The sequence below is a fragment of the Tachypleus tridentatus genome, chromosome 13 (assembly GCF_004210375.1).
Source record: "Tachypleus tridentatus isolate NWPU-2018 chromosome 13, ASM421037v1, whole genome shotgun sequence".
Classification (NCBI taxonomy): Eukaryota; Metazoa; Arthropoda; class Merostomata; order Xiphosura; family Limulidae; genus Tachypleus; species Tachypleus tridentatus.
The window spans coordinates 269,417,028-269,434,772 of NC_134837.1; the positions used below are offsets into that span (position 1 = coordinate 269,417,028).

The window sequence follows — 17,745 nt, forward strand, 5'->3', positions numbered from 1 at the left end:
TTAAATATTACAGTGTTCTTTAGGTTAGTTTTCAGTTTAAATATTACAGTGTTCTTTAGGTTAGTTTTCAGTTTAAATATTACAGTGTTCTTCTGGTTAGTTTTCTGTTTAAACATTATAGTGTTCTTCTGGTTAGTTTTCTGTTTAAACATTATAGTGTTCTTCTGGTTAGTTTTCTGTTTAAACATTATGGTGTTCTTCTGGTAAGTTTTCTGTTTAAATATTATGGTTTTCAGTTTAAATATTACAGTGTTCTTCTGGTTAGTTTTCAGTTTAAATATTATAGTGTTCTTCTGGTTAGTTTTCTGTTTAAATATTAGTTTTCTTTAGGCTAGTTTTCAGTTTAAATATTACAGTGTTCTTTAGGTCAGTTTTCAGTTTAAATATTACAGTGTTCTTTAGGTTAGTTTTCAGTTTAAATATTACAGTGTTCTTTAGGTTAGTTTTCAGTTTAAATATTAGTGTTCTTTAGGTTAGTTTTCAGTTTAAATATTATAGTGTTCTTCTGGTTAGTTTTCAGTTTAAATATTATAGTGTTCTTCTGGTTAGTTGTCAGTTTAAATATTATAGTGTTCTTCTGGTTAGTTGTCAGTTTAAATATTATAGTGTTCTTCTGGTTAGTTGTCAGTTTAAATATTATAGTGTTCTTATGGTTAGTTGTCAGTTTAAATATTATAGTGTTCTTCTGGTTAGTTTTCAGCTTAAATATTATAGTGTTCTTCCAGTTAATTTTTAGTTTAAATATTATAGTGTTTTCTGGTTAATTTTCTGTTTAAATATTAGTGTTCTTTAGGTTAGTTTTCAGTTTAAGTATCGTAGTGTTCTTCAGGTTAGTTTTCTGTTTAAATATTATAGTGCTCTTCTGGTTAGTTTTCAGCTTAAAAATTATAGTGTTCTCTGGTTAGTTTTCAGTTTAAATATTATAGTGTTCTCTGGTTAGTTTTCAGTTTAAATATTATAGTGTTCATTAGGTTAGTTTGAAGATTTGTGTTAATATTATAAGCACCATCTTAATTTCTTTTATCTTTCAATTTGCCATTCATCTCTCAATCAATGGATGGATAAAATACCCAACAAATGTTAGGTTTCCATTTTCATAAAGTTCTTTAGACAAACTAGAAACTAAAAACAATGCAGAAGGTATAAAATAAGAATTTATATTGATCAAACTGAGGTCTAACTCACCCCAAAACCGTGTTTCGATGTCATTCAATCCACTTATCATGGATTCTAGAGCTGCAGTTACTTCCTCTGGTCCAATACCCGAGTCTGACTGGCTTTGTGTTGAGGCTGGGTTTCTTACACTAGAGTTCTTTTCTTGATGTCCGATTCCCCCAGATACCTGCTGATCAGTATCACTGGTATTCAGTGAGCCCGTGGAAATGTTCATTTCTACCAGATCGCTTGTTGTCCAACTATCTAGACTACTGTTCTCTTCTCTAGGACTACTCATTTCAGATGCTGTATAACTGCTTTTTCTGTCATATAAAAAAACCTACTGTTAATGTACCTATTGTTTCTAACAGTTTACTTACATTTCTTTCCATAGAATGTTAGTGTACCTATTGTTTCTAACAGTTTACTTACATTTCTTTCCATAGAATGTTAGTGTACATATTGTTTCTAACAGTTTACTTACATTTCTTTCCATAGAATGTTAGTGTACATATTGTTTCTAACAGTTTACTTACATTTCTTTCCATAGAAAGATATCTTTGACATTATTCTTACTTATTTGCAGTAAAGAAAAAAAGAACAAAAGGTTCACTTCATTCACAAATATCTGTTGATTTACACACATTAGAAATGTATAACATTAACAAAACTCTTAAATAGCAATTCAAGTAATCTATGTGCTAATCTATAAAAGCTTTTTTGTATCATCTTTACTTGTAAAGATAAAAACATTACTTGTACCTAACAGTGAAAAACTTGTTTTATTAAACGTAATGAAATGAAATTTTCGGTTCTTAAATAGATCTGAATAAGATACTGAAGACATTAATATTATAATAGTTAAAGCTATATACTCAGCACAGTGAACTCAGGATGATCAGATACAGGATCATTACGTGTTCACTACAATTTCTAGTGAAAGCTATATACTCAGCACAGTGAACTCAGGATGATCAGATACAGGATCATTACGTGTTCACTACAACTTCTAGTTAAAGCTATATACTCAGCACAGTGAACTCAGGATGATCAGATACAGGATCATTACGTGTTCACTACAACTTCTAGTTAAAGCTATATACTCAGCACAGTGAACTCAGGATGATCAGATACAGGATCATTACGTGTTCACTACAACTTCTAGTTAAAGCTATATACTCAGCACAGTGAACTCAGGATGATCAGATACAGGATCATTACGTGTTCACTACAACTTCTAGTTAAAGCTATATACTCAGCACAGTGAACTCAGGATGATCAGATACAGGATCATTACGTGTTCACTACAACTTCCAGTTAAAGCTATATACTCAGCACAGTGAACTCAGGATGATCAGATACAGGATCATTATGTGTTCACTACAACTTCTAGTTAAAGCTGCATATAAAATTTCTTATCTTCAGATTTAACTTAATATTTTAATCAACCTGTTTAAATGTTCCTTCATACATGACCTCAAATTTTCATACAAAAACTCACATTTGTTTCATACACAGAAGAGAGGAGAGAATACTGTAACAACAAATCAATGACACACCAGTTGTGACACATATTGAAGAAAGGAGGATATAACATGAGTTACATGATATCATTAAAACAAATGTTCCTCATCAGATAATGTCACAAACACATGCACCACTTCCAACTTGTGACACACACGTATAAAGTTGACTGTGTGTTAAAGAAAACAATGTTTGGCCAGCTTCAATGTGACTCATAGGGAATCGAATCTTGGACTTAAGTACTGCAAAAAGTTGACAACTGTACCACATGTAACTGAGAAGCTAATAGATTAAATGGAGAAATAGTAAAAAGCTATTCAAACCATTTCCCAAATGTCCAGGATTGCAGTCTGAGCCCCCTGGAGGAACACCACTGAACTAAATAAATGTTTCCATCTCCATCAATTAGATCAATGTCCATATCAACCAACAGTGACTCCCCTCACATTGTGAAACACTAGGTATCAGAGGTGGGACAGGAGAGATGTGATTTGCCTCTGTGCTGGAAATAATAAACAGGGAATGTTTACCATACATTGGCTTACCAATCATTAAAAAAAAATTAAACTCACCTACATGTTGCTCAGAACCCTCAAAGTATCTCTATAATTGTAATATTGGAATGGAGAAATCTGTAGTAACAGCATGGAAAAATCTGCCAGAGAACACTTTATTTAGAAAAAAGTGATAACATTATGTGAATGAGGTGAGTTTATAAAGTACCAGGATAAAGGTCACACTGACATGAGTTAAGGGTGTCAAAAGACAAATATCACCAAAATTAATTAAGTAAGTGTAAAAGACTGGAGCAAGTGATACAAATCAGACCAATGATCAGATTGACAAAGAAGAAATCCTGGCAGTCAAGTAATAGCTGTAAGTGCTAAGAGAAGAATGTTCATTTTCAAAGAACTGATGCTGTCTTGTGACTGGTCCACAGTAACAAGTACAGGTACAGCTGTTGTCTTGTGGCTGGTCCACAGTAACAAGTACAGGTACAGCTGTTGTCTTGTGGCTGGTCCACAGTAACAAGTACAGGTACAGCTGTTGTATTGTGGCTGTTCCACAGTAACAAGTACAGGTACAGCTGTTGTCTTGTGGCTGTTACACAGTAACAAGTACAGGTACAGCTGTTGTCTTGTGGCTGTTACACAGTAACAAGTACAGGTACAGCTGTTGTCTTGTGGCTGTTCCACAGTAACAAGTACAGGTATAGCTGTTGTCTTGTGGCTGTTCCACAGTAACAAGTACAGGTACAGCTGTTGTCTTGTGGCTGTTCCACAGTAACAAGTACAGGTACAGCTGTTGTCTTGTGGTTGTTCCACAGTAACAAGTACAGGTACAGCTGTTGTCTTGTGGCTGTTCCACAGTAACAAGTACAGGTACAGCTGTTGTCTTGTGGCTGTTCCACAGTAACAAGTACAGGTACAGCTGTTGTCTTGTGGCTGTTCCACAGTAACAAGTACAGGTACAGCTGTTGTCTTGTGGCTGTTCCACAGTAACAAGTACAGGTACAGCTGTTGTCTTGTGGCTGTTCCACAGTAACAAGTACAGGTACAGCTGTTGTCTACAACATGGCTACCAAGGATGAATCTTTGGAATAAGTGGAACTTCTGAACTGTCAATAAATCACGTGGAAATTGAAAGAATGGAGAAACACGGATAAGTTGAGGTGTGCTGTACATATTGTCAAGGACACTCAGAACTCCAAGTTGCATGGTTTTTTACAGCACAAGAGCAAGTCAATACAGAAAAGTTTCAGTATTTCAAAAGGTAGTTCTGTCTGGTTTATTCCATACAAATACTTGGAATACCTTGGTGTTATCCTGCAACTCCCATGACCAAAATCTTCAAGTGAACGCTCACTACAGGCTGGTGTTGTGCTACCCGAGTGCAACCGGCCACTTGGTGTTGGGCTTGGACAAGCACTACTTCGGGCACTTCGACATGGAGAGTTCCCAGGGGTATGATTTTCCAAACTACGGGGATTCCTTTTTAATGTAGAATTTGGAATCCATGTGAGAATCAGAGTTGACCCCAAAACCTGTTGAAAATACATACAAATTAATAAATCATTTGTATAAAATTCTAGATAAGAACAATTAGTTTTTTGTTATTCTTGGTTAGTTAGCAAAATTATTTTTTTAAAAATTTAGAAAGATTCATCTAAACATCAACTGTTAAAAGTATAAAAAATTAACACATCCTTATTGTTACAGAAAGACAAGACTGTCTTTGTACATCAACTGTTAAAAGTACAAACGATTAATGCATCCTTAATGTCACACACAAACAATAATGTCTTTGTGCATCAACTGTTAAAAGTAAAAAGGATTAACACATCCTTAATGTCACTCACAAACAAGACTGTCTTTGTGCATCAACTGCTAAAAGTACAAAGGATTAACACATCCTTAATGTCACACACAAACAACAAGACTGTCTTTGTGCATCAACTGTTAAAAGTACAAACGATTAACACATCCTTAATGTCACACACAAACAACAAGACTGTCTTTGTGCATCAACTGTTAAAAGTACAAACGATTAACACATCCTTAATGTCACACACAAACAACAAGACTGTCTTTGTGCATCAACTGTTAAAAGTACAACGATTAACACATCCTAATGTCACACACAAACAACAAGACTGTCTTTTGTGCATCAACTGTTAAAAGTACAAACGATTAACACATCCTTAATGTCACACACAAACAACAAGACTGTCTTTGTGCATCAACTGTTAAAAGTACAAACGATTAACACATCCTTAATGTCACACACAAACAACAAGACTGTCTTTGTGCATCAACTGTTAAAAGTACAAATGATTAAAACATCCTTAATGTCACACACAAACAACAAGACTGTCTTTGTGCATCAACTGTTAAAAGTACAAACGATTAACGCATCCTTAGTCACACACAAACAACAAAACTGTCTTTGTGCATCAACTGTTAAAAGTACAAACGATTAACACATCCTTAATGTCACACACAAACAACAAGACTGTCTTTGTGCATCAACTGTTAAAAGTACAAACGATTAACACATCCTTAATGTCACACACAAACAACAAGACTGTCTTTGTGCATCAACTGTTAAAAGTACAAACGATTAACACATCCTTAATGTCACACACAAACAACAAGACTGTCTTTGTGCATCAACTGCTAAAAGTACAAACGATTAACACATCCTTAATGTCACACACAAACAACAAGACTGTCTTTGTGCATCAACTGTTAAAAGTACAACGATTAACACATCCTTAATGTCACACACAAACAACAAGACTGTCTTTGTGCATCAACTGTTAAAAGTACAAAGGATTAACACATCCTTAATATCACACACAAACAACAAGACTGTCTTTGTGCATCAACTGTTAAAAGTACAAATGATTAACACATCCTTAATGTCACACACAAACAACAAGACTGTCTTTGTGCATCAACTGTTAAAAGTACAAACGATTAACACATCCTTAATGTCACACACAAACAACAAGACTGTCTTTGTGCATCAACTGTTAAAAGTACAACGATTAACACATCCTTAATGTCACACACAAACAACAAGACTGTCTTTGTGCATCAACTGTTAAAAGTACAAACGATTAACACATCCTTAATGTCACACACAAACAACAAGACTGTCTTTGTGCATCAACTGTTAAAAGTACAAACGATTAACACATCCTTAATGTCACACACAAACAACAAGACTGTCTTTGTACATCAACTGTTTAAAGTACAAACGATTAACACATCCTTAATGTCACACACAAACAACAAGACTGTCTTTGTGCATCAACTGTTAAAAGTACAAACGATTAACACATCCTTAATGTCACACACAAACAACAAGACTGTCTTTGTGCATCAACTGTTAAAAGTACAAACGATTAACACATCCTTAATGTCACACACAAACAACAAGACTGTCTTTGTGCATCAACTGTTAAAAGTACAACGATTAACACATCCTTAATGTCACACACAAACAACAAGACTGTCTTTGTGCATCAACTGTTAAAAGTACAAAGGATTAACACATCCTTAGTCACACACAAACAACAAGACTGTCTTTGTACATCAACTGTTAAAAGTACAAACGATTAACACATCCATAATGTCACACACAAACAACAAAACTGTCTTTGTACATCAACTGTTAAAAGTACAAATGATTAATGCATCCTTATAGTCACACACAAACAACAAGACTGTCTTTGTGCATCAACTGTTAAAAGTACAAACGATTAACACATCCTTAATGTCACACACAAACAACAAGACTGTCTTTGTACATCAACTGTTAAAAGTACAATACATTAACACATCCTTAATGTCACACACAAACAACAAGACTCAACGATGTTGAGAAAACCCACTTGTAGATAAATATATATGAAAAAACAAGACTGTCTTGTGTACATCAACTGTTAAAAGTACAAACAATTAACACATTCTTTATTTTTGATGAAATCATTGATTCTCTTTGTAACTGCTGTAGAGTTATAAAAAAAAACTATGATGTTAGAAAAACAGAACAGTATGACCTAGATTTTACCTGTCTTTTTTACAAATATTGACTTGCATCCTTTGGATAGCATTCTCTCTTTCACTTCTTTTATGTAGAGAAAATAAGATATCTATCTGATAACCCTTCCATCCTCTAAGGTAAGTCAGTAACCTTTATTATAGAATAAGATTTGTGTTTTCCAAAGTGAGGCACAACTAGTGATCTTCCTCAGCTGACTTGTAATCCATATATCTACAAACATAATATTATGGTAGCTTTATCTCTAGATGACCACTGAATGGGCAAGGGTTAAACTGAGAAAGTTTCACCAATGGTTCAAACCTATTATAGACTGGTATATGAAGGTTAACCCTGACACAACAGCCCTAATTTTTGTGCTATTGTACAACCGTACAAGCCTTTCCAATCATGCTTAAACCATTTTCCATCTTGTTTCCTTGATGTTGTCCCTGTTTTTCCTCTTCTAGTTCTATATTCAATAAAACTATCTTTAACTTATGTACCACATCCTCTTTAGTTGCAATCAGGCTTACATTTGTCACACATCACTCACTTCTGACACCCTCTAACTTCCACCCAACACACCCTTAAATCCTATTTAACAACACTGGTTTCTTTTCTCTGTTTCCAAACTACTCACCAATATTTGTAAGTTTCACAGTTTATATATTACTCTCACACTAAAATATTTTAGCTAATGCTCATATTTACTAATACATCAGATCTCTAGCTACACATAATAGTGAGGTGTGTTAATTTACTAATCATATTATTTATATTCTCAGTGTCTACCACATAACAATCAAGTCTTAAGATGAATCAATTTCTAACACTTGGAATGATGTTTTTCATCTTAGTCTAATAATTAATAGCTTTAGTATAACCATGTTTTAACCTGTTCACTTTGTTGCACTGACCAAAGCTGGTTTCAGTATGCCACCTGAGTAACTATCAAGATATGTTTTAATTACCTCATCATTCTGTGCTTTGATAGTAAGGTACCCAGGTTGGTGGTCAAATTCTGTTCTTACTGGTGCAGGTGGATGAACACAAACATTGTTTTTGCAGAAAACAATTTCTCCATCTAAGGGGGGTGTTTTTGGTTGGGAATCAGCTGATCCTAACCTCAGAAGATTAGAGGCCTTACGGAAAAGTGAGTTTAGAGTGGCCATGTCAGCATTTTCCATTCGAGCATGATTCTGTCTTGTCCACAGTGTATGGCTATTATATACAGAGTGAATGGAGCATTAAAAACAGCAAGCCTCATCAAATTAAGATATAATAATGAAATACCACATGGTTATTACAGCTTTTTAAACTAATTATTGTATATATTAATTGATTGATATAAATATGGATTAGAACGTGGATCTTATAGATTATACAGGATGTTTGGAAAGTCACTGTGCACTTATGTATTTATTAACAGACATGTTTCAATATAGAATACAGGAGGTAAATATGAATGACAATTATAAACAATGTTGAAAGTGACCCCTGTTGGCATCAATACAGGCTTGGATCCTTCTTATTTTGTTTCTAAGCACTGCTATCAGTTGCTGGCTTGAAATAGACTGAATAAAATATGATTACAAAACTGTACAGTGACCTTCCAAACACCCTGTATATATTCTTATACATTCTAACACACACACGCAAACTCAGTTAAATCCATAATCTCACTTTCATATTAGAAAAAAAAAAAGTAATATCTTAACCACGATACTGTGGATAAACTAAATATCTATGCTGGTTACGCTAAAATAAGAAATGCCAAAACAAGCTAAGTTACCATGTTAAAGATAGCATTAAAATCTACAGAAATGTACATATACTGTCTGTGTGTTTTTACAGGTTACTAAACACTATGGTAATGAAAAACTAACAGTAATTACAATGTTTCTTTCTATCATACTTCCTTTAATATATAACAACCTTTGAAACATACATTAATAACTGGATAAAATGGTTTACAACAGTAGCACTATTACAAGCTTATGTGAATTAGTTACAAAGCTGGCTTAAAGTTAAACTGCACATTCTGGTCCATTTAGGTCTGAATTTATTTTATAAATATGGGATACACGGAGTTCCACTGAACTTATCTTCACATGATACTCATCGACTGTCACCACTGCATCAATTACTCATTCTCTCCTACTCTACAAATCCAGCTTCACAGCTCTGAATAGCTTAAGATTTTAGCTTTTACCCTCATTTTTCTTACCTAACAAAAAACTTCAATAACTAATTAGCTATCCATAGTTACTAGACAGTGTCACTTAGATTCACTTTCATGCGTTATTATTAATACTGTATTATTAATATTATACAAAATTAAACTAACTTCTACCAAACCTAATACTAATACCAGTATCACTTGTGCACAACGTTTTAGAATAAACACCATCCTAAAAGTGTCTGAACCTAAATCTTTAAAATTTTATAGTATTCAAACCTTAGTTGTGATCTATTGCTTTTGTTAAAACTTATTTTCTTTTTGTAAAAAGTACATTATATATTTTTCACCTCCAGTTCAATACAAAATGTTTTGTTTTTTCTCACCATATCATTTTGGGTTTACGGTCGTTGACAGTCTACAAGATAACAGCTGCCACCAGGGTACGAATGACTCACTGTGCGGTACCGTACTGCAATCACACATTATAGGCCTACGTATTTCACAAATGGATACCGTTGTTTATTTATTTTTTAATACATACGATCGATCAGACCTTTGAGGTTTTCGCGTGTGTTTGTTTTTTCCAAAACAGAAAATAGTATAATCACTTTTACTTATCAATGTTTGATTTAATGACTAAGGAAAAATGTAAGATATAAAGTTTATCTGTATTTATACATACTTTAAGTTTAATTTAAATATTTGTAGAATACATCAGTTTAAATCTGGTGGCGCTACCTGTATTGATACAAAAACACTAAAGGGTGATAACACGAAGGATTTCATTTACTCTTTGTCGAAATATATTATTAAGACTTCAATTTTTAATGGCATAAATGTTAGCAAATACATATGATTCGAAAGATGCGCTGTTACACTAGAGGATGTTAACAAAACTTTAGCTTACCTGGTAAAACCAGTTGACAAATTGTTTGGTATTTATATGTTTGTTTTGGAATTTCGCACAAAGCTACTCGAGGGCAATCTGTGCTCGCCGTCCCTAATTTAGCAGTGTAAGACTAGAGGGAAGGCAGCTAGTCATCACCACCCACCGCCAACTCTTGGGCTACTCTTTTACCAACGAATAGTGGGATTGACCGTCACATTATACACCCCCACGGCTGGGAGGGCGAGCATGTTTAGCGCGAAGCGGGCGCGAACCCGCGACCCTCGGATTACGAGTCGCACGCCTTAACACGCCTGGCTATGCTGGGCCTAGTGTTTTCTATCTTCGTATTTGTTACTGTCATAATGTGTGTCTGAGTGTTTTCTGTTTCCATATTTATTACTGTTATAATATATGTGCCGGGCCTGTATTTATATGTTAAGTTTAACTACTTGTTTGAATTGCTTTAGATAATTTCTAATAAATTAATTAAATATATATATATATTATAACCATAAAATATTCAAGCCATAAACCGAAACACATTAACATGAAATTAAAAAAAAAATTAAATCCATTGCATATTTTTTAAAAAGAGATCCTAGGGTACAAGCCACAACGTGGGATTATAAAATCTGTCCTAGGTTTGGAGGTGACTGAGAAGTAGGACCCACATTGCGGTGGGGATGCACTGTCTATCAGTGGGTAATAAAAAATAATCAATCTCTGGTATTCAAACATTGGATTTTACAATATTATATACCACAATACCATTGAAAGATTTAATCTTTGTTTTAAATTTATTAATAGAACAATATTGTTATCCTTTTATAGAACTGGAAGAAAGAAAATATAGTTCCAAAAACATAAAAGATATATTAAGTATCCATATTTATAATAATTTCATATTTTGTAATAAAGAAGTTTTTAAACAAATGATAGGAGTTCCAATGGGAGCTAACAATCCATCTTGTGTAGCAAATTTATATTTATATTACTGTGCAAATATATTTATTGAAAGCTGTACTATTTCTGTGATGTCGAGAAAACCCACTTTTAGAGAAATATATATGTAAAAACGGCTCGTTTTGGTTGAGAAAATGTTTTACGTAGAGGAGTGAACAACGTTTCGACCTGACGATGACCGAAGAAGGTCGAAACGTTGTTCACTCCTCTACGTAAAACAATTCTCAACCCTGTGTGTTTTTCTTATAGCAAAGCCACATTAAGTTATCTGCTCAGCCTACCGAGGGGAATCGAACACCTGATTTTAGCGTTTGTAAATCCGGTGACATACCGCCGTACTAGCGGGGGGCAATTCTCAACCCAAACGAGCCGTTTTTACATATATATATTGTACTACTTCTGATTTAATTAGCATAAATGATTCTGAAATGTTTAATGTTATTGACACCATTTTAATGCCCGGCATGGCCAAGTGTGTTAAGGCGTTCGACTCGTAATCGAATCCCGCGGGTTCGAATACCGGTCGCACCAAACGTGCTCGCCCTTTCAGCCGTGAGGGCGTTATAATGTTACGGTCAATCTCACTATTCGTTAGTAAAAGAGTAGCCCAAGAGTTGGCGATGGGTGCTGATGACTAGCTTACACTGCTAAATTAGGGACGGCTAGCCCAGATAGCCCTCGAGTAACTTTGCGCGAAATTCAAAAGAAAAAAAATTAAATAGACACCATTTATCCAAAAGAATTAGAAATTAAAAATACTTCAATTTTTAATACAATGAACATTATTTAGATTTAGAAGTTAAAGTTATTGAGAAAAAAGATATCAACATTATTATTTTTGATAAAAGAAAATATTTTGATTTTCCAATTTATGATTTACCCTCCTTACATAGTGATGTTCCATACCAATCTATTGTAAACATTATAATTTCACAGTTATTCAGATATTGTAAAATTTGTGATAAATTACAATGTTTTATTAATAATGTTAATATACTGATCCGAAAAGTCCTCCAGTGGCTCCGCGGTATGTCTGCGGACTTACAGCGCTAAAATCTGGGTTTCGATACTCGTGGTGGGCAGAGCATAGATAGCCCATTGTGTAGCTTTGTGCTTAATTCAAAAAAACAAAACAAACTAATACGAAAATTAATAGCTAATGGATTTAATAAAAAAGTTTCAAATAAAATTATTCTGTAATAAAATAAAATCAGAGAAATTCCATTAAAACTTACTAAAAGCTTTTACTTAAAAATAAGGTCATCTAAGAACTTGGCACTACTTTATGCGGATGTACACCTTAAGCCGCATATAAAAGCACGACAGTATCTTAGCTTTTAATCACTAGTCCCGCAAAACTTAACTTTATGAGTAGGGCGAAGAGAAGGTACCTTCTGAGCGTCCTCGATTGCTGTGTGTTACTTTCTGAAGCGCAAAATGTTAAATCGAAATACCTGCCACGAATTTGAACTGATTTGAAACTATCACTTTGCTGATGTTGTGTTAATTAGTGCCTTTACCATACTGGGGCAGGAATGCTAACTTCAAGAGGTCAGTTTTATCTCACTTATCCCCAAATGGAAGTACCTTATTTCTATTTTTATTTATTTATTTACTTTTTACATTTATCTTTTTCTTATTTTAAATTGGGAGAGCAGTCACCTTCCCACAACTGTCTGCAGGCCGTGAAGGGTGATATACATGTGAGACGTTGTGGGCTACAGCACCCACATCTCTCTCTCCTAATTTCTAATTTTCTTACATGAGACTAGCGAATTGGAGGTTAGGACTGATAGACGGTGTATCCCCACCGCAATGCGGTTCTTACATCACAGTCACCTCCAAAACCTAGGATAGATTTTATAATCCCACGTTGTAGCTTGTACCTAAGGATCCCACTTTTTTAACGTGCAGCGTATTTTTTAAAAATAAATTCATGTTAATGTGTTTTGGTTTATGGCTTGAATATTTTATGATTATAATATAATTAATACTGTTTACTGTATGGTAGCTGAATACGTTTAGTTTTCGTTAAATAATCTTACGAGTTTGATAGAAACTTTCCATAACATTAAAAGTTTAGCAGATCTATAACCTTAAGAATTTCGTGGAAACGTACAATAATTTGCAAGTTTTTATACAAACGTTAAATAATATTCATACTTTTAGATAGTAATTATAATTGTGTTACATTAAGTTTCAATAATCTTAAGAGTTTATACGAAATAGTTCAATAACCTTCATAGGAATATTAACAACCTAATTGAGTCCATTTCCTCTAATACAGGAAAGATAATCCAACCTCCTTTAGAAACCAAAGCTCATACAACAAAGTACCAGTTGGTCCTACCTCATCGTTAGAACATTATCTTCTCCAAGTTTTGTACTTCGAACGCCTGTCTTCAACAACGTCTGACTCGGAACTTCTGAGAAAGATGCAGAGGAAAAGGTCAACGTAATCGATTTTTGTTTTCTTAATTCACACACACTCGGTCATCAGCTTGCTCAATCCACTAGGCTCTCTAATAAACAAGTTTTCTTGTGTAGGCTTACAGTACACAACATATTATGACTGATTTTACAATCAACGACCTGCACATGAACAACGCTACGTTATATATACGTCCAAATTTCAAGTGCTACAATGGAAAAATAGATTGGTAGTAGTTTTCGTGAATTTTTTTATATGCAAATAATTTTTTCGTTATATTTTTTGTTTCGTCTTTCGTCACATGTCAAGGTTAAAGAAAGCATCAATGGTCAGTAGTGTCAGCCAAGTGACAAAGAGAATGACACAGGGTCACCGTACTTTGAAAAGAAACACCAGTTCATACTACGAGTGATGGTATTGTTAGGCAATTGGCAAAGAGAGCGACACTAGTAGCGGTGTCGCTGCCTGTTTTCTTAACCTCTGACGTTCACTACTAAAGTTGTCGCAACAATCAGTAGTTTTGATAAAGCTGTCTCATTACTTTGGTAATTTCATAGTTTAACCAAAATAGATCAAGAAAGATGATACGAGCATTCAATTTTTGTATTTTAACAATGAGCCAATTTATTATATATAAAACAATTACTTCGAGGTTAAAGGATAGTTTTATTCTTTTCTAAGTTATTTCGTTTATCACTTGAATGTAAATGAAATATATCGTTAATGTAATGTGATATTATTATCCGTCATACCGTTGATACTGATATTTGAAGATACTTCACAACAAATGGTTCACGGCTGTAGCAGTTTTTTGTTGTTGTTCGGCACCTTTGTTCTTCTTTCAGTGTTTGAAACTGCCTTCTTGAATGATCTATCGGTGTTTGGTCTGGCTTTTTTTAGTGTGTTTTTTATCAATGTTTGACCTGGGCTCAGTGGCGGATTTAAGGTTGTGTGGGCCTAGCGACTAACAATTTTTATTGGTTCTACATCCTATGTAATTTTACTTAGAATAAAATTACCAATGGGCCCCCATTAAGACCATGAGCCCTGGGGCTGAGCCCCCTCTAGCCCCTACCTAAATACGCCATTGCCTGACCTTTCAGCAGTTGATACCTTTCTTCAAGATAATCTTTACTGTTAAGAAAGGTGTGGATTTTGTTTGTTATTCTTTGGGTTGTTTTAGTAGAGGTGCAGGTCACATATAAGCTGAGAATTAGCTATAGAACTGGATGAATAGTTGAAAGATGTAACGCTATACGTTGGCTTCAGATACAGTTCGTGCGAGAACCTTCCGTTCATTTCTATACTGATTAAAATGTCTATAAAGGTAAGATATTTATAAAGTTTCAACGAAAACAATGTCTATATACGATACCCTAGAGTGGCTCGTGATTCCAGCTTGTGCATAAAGGCAGCGCTACCCACCTTTCTATTGGCTCACCTTTAATATGTTAAGAGAATTGATATCCAAAATTAAATTAACTGTTCTGAGTGTGAGAGACTATCATCATAGCGCCGAAAGCTCATATTCCGTAAGGCCAAAACTACCTATTTCAGGTTCAGTAAAAATGTTAAAACAGCTTTTAACACATTTTTCAAATGGAAAACTACTGTATGAGGCTATAACGTGTAATAACAGATTAGCTTGAAGCGAATTGGAAACGAAGTGTAAAGCCTTAATGAACCTACGAGTGTTCCATATACCTTGCTGTAAATCTTATTAGCTGTGAGACGGTGTTCTTAAGAAGCCAAGAAATTCGTTTATATGGAAATTCATTAACGATATAACAACTCACTCAGGAAAAAGAAGGATAGAGCTGATCATTTATCTTCTTTTTGTGATATATATTTTCAGGTATACTTAGCTCGTGATAACAGTATCCTCAGTTGGGTCGATGTTTGCATGTGTACATTTATCTTCCGTTTGTTGTCCTGCTACATTAAACACTACGATGTTTGTTGTGTCTTTGTTACTTTGAGCTCTGTACTGGGCAAATGTATTTTCGACAATAATTATTTTGGACATGAAATGGTTAAAAACAAACAAACACGTAACATTTATGAAACAGAGAACGTAGTGTTAAAAATAGAGTAGGCCTAACATTAATGTTTTTTTGGCAAGTAAAATAAAATTATGTTTAACACAGGACTTAGTATGAATTTTAAAGAACTGTCTGAGGGATATTAAGCCTGGATGACCGCTAAAACCATGTTACAACATTGTACAAGGATAATCTAGTATCCTTAAACTATTATAAAGTTTGCCCCGAAAAAAAAAGGTCAATTTTTCGAAAGTGCTTTGGTCATAGGATTTTTTTTTTGTTTTCAACTGAGTTATTTAATCACACGAAAATACTATGAGCATTTATAATAACTTAAAAATATTAATTCTAGGATTAAATAAAACTATGAGCGTCCAGGAATTAGCTTTTATAACTTTCTCTTACCTCTCTTGATTCAAACTAGAACTGTTACTACAACGTATGTATATAACATTGTGTAAAAACGAAAATTGTTTTATATTAAGCTTAACCAGAAACTGAGATAATATAGTAAATAAAAGAGACCTGGGCCTCGATTAAACATTTCATTTCAAAGGTAGAGAACGGAAGTTTCACAACAATATTAAAGCTATATAACATAATGTGCTAGAGGTTTGGTTCGATATAAAAATTGTAAATTGTTTAAATTATATGTAGTGTCATCTACCGGTCAATCGTAAAACTATTCCTCTCCTATACACATGTACCCATGTGACTCAGAGGTTTTTTTTTTCTCGTTTTTCGAATTTCACACAAAGCTACTCGAGGGCTATTTGCTCTAGCCGTCCCTAATTTAGCAGTGTAAGAATAGAGGGAAGGCAGCTAGTCATCACCACCCACCGCCAACTCCTAGGCTACTCTTTTACCAACGAATAGTGGGATTGACCGTCACATTATAACGCCCCCACGGCTGAAAGGGCAAGCATGTTTAGTGCGACCCTCGGATTACGAGTCGAACACCTTAACACACTTAGCCATGCCGGGCCGGCTTAGAGGTAAATTTACAGAGGTATATCACTGAAATTTGGAGGTAAATTCCCCGCAGTTAAAATAGTGAGACGGATATAACTGGAAGTGACCAGTGAAGTTTAGTAAGTTAGAAGGATAGAAAGAATTCAACGTGACCAGAGGATTTTAGTGAGTTAGAAGGATAAAACGAAGTTGCCAGCCACACTGGTTGCATAGCATGACTTTGTTGTCATTGTAACTCCTATCATTGATGGCTGTATTGTAGCTTATAAACTAAGTGTTTATATTTCCATAGAGAACTTGGATTAATACAATAACAGTAGTTTCAGAAGCAAAAAGCCTAATTGGAACCGTCTAAACTTATCTTATTACAATAACTACAGTAGAGAATGTGCAATGGAAAAACTGGAACTGTTCATAACTGCCTTGTTACAGTAACTGCAGTTTTAGAAGAGGGCATAATTGGAACTGTTCATAATTACCTTGTTACGAGTACGAATTAATAAATGAAACATAAAAAGCAACATTAATCAGTGTAATAGTTGTGAACCATACGCAGTCATTGTTGATAGCCAGTATAACAGTTGGAACAATACACTTTCAGTGTTTCGTGATGACGAGAAACCCACTTGAAGAAAAATGTATCTCAGGGCGGTTGGTATAAGTATTAACACTTATTAATAAAGCAGAGGACAACGTTTCGACCTCCTTAGGTCATCTACAGGTTAAAATATAAGAACATCTTTATACTTATACTAATTAATAACTTAATATCTAACTACAACGCCCCCTACAATCCCGTACCCGTTTGTTTACACTCTAGTCCAGGGTTGGGCAACTCCATGGCCACTAGTCACATGTGGTCAGTAGATAGCACAATTGTGGCCAGCTCGAGTTTAGGAATAAACGTTTCCGTCATTTATTTTTTATCGCAATTTTGGTAATCAGTAACTACACTGTCTCACGTCATCGCTAATGTCGCGCGCTTCATTACTATCACAGACTTCGCCCATATTGTAACGTCAGTCTGGTTTAGATG

At 34.4% G+C, this 17,745-nt stretch overlaps 1 pseudogene across 1 annotated transcript in view; it reads right to left on the reverse strand.

The window, feature by feature from the left end:
- LOC143239520 (TBC1 domain family member 16-like) overlaps positions 1-10,033 on the reverse strand; it is a 41,179-nt pseudogene extending 31,146 nt beyond the window's left edge. Inside the window, exons 1-4 of the transcript XR_013021224.1 lie at positions 9,796-10,033; positions 8,202-8,451; positions 4,494-4,723; positions 1,186-1,478 (exon numbers count right to left, since the gene is read on the reverse strand). The product of XR_013021224.1 is annotated as a TBC1 domain family member 16-like (transcript). The remainder of the gene's footprint in view (positions 1-1,185; positions 1,479-4,493; positions 4,724-8,201; positions 8,452-9,795) is intronic.
- Between the last annotated feature and the right edge of the window lie 7,712 nt (positions 10,034-17,745).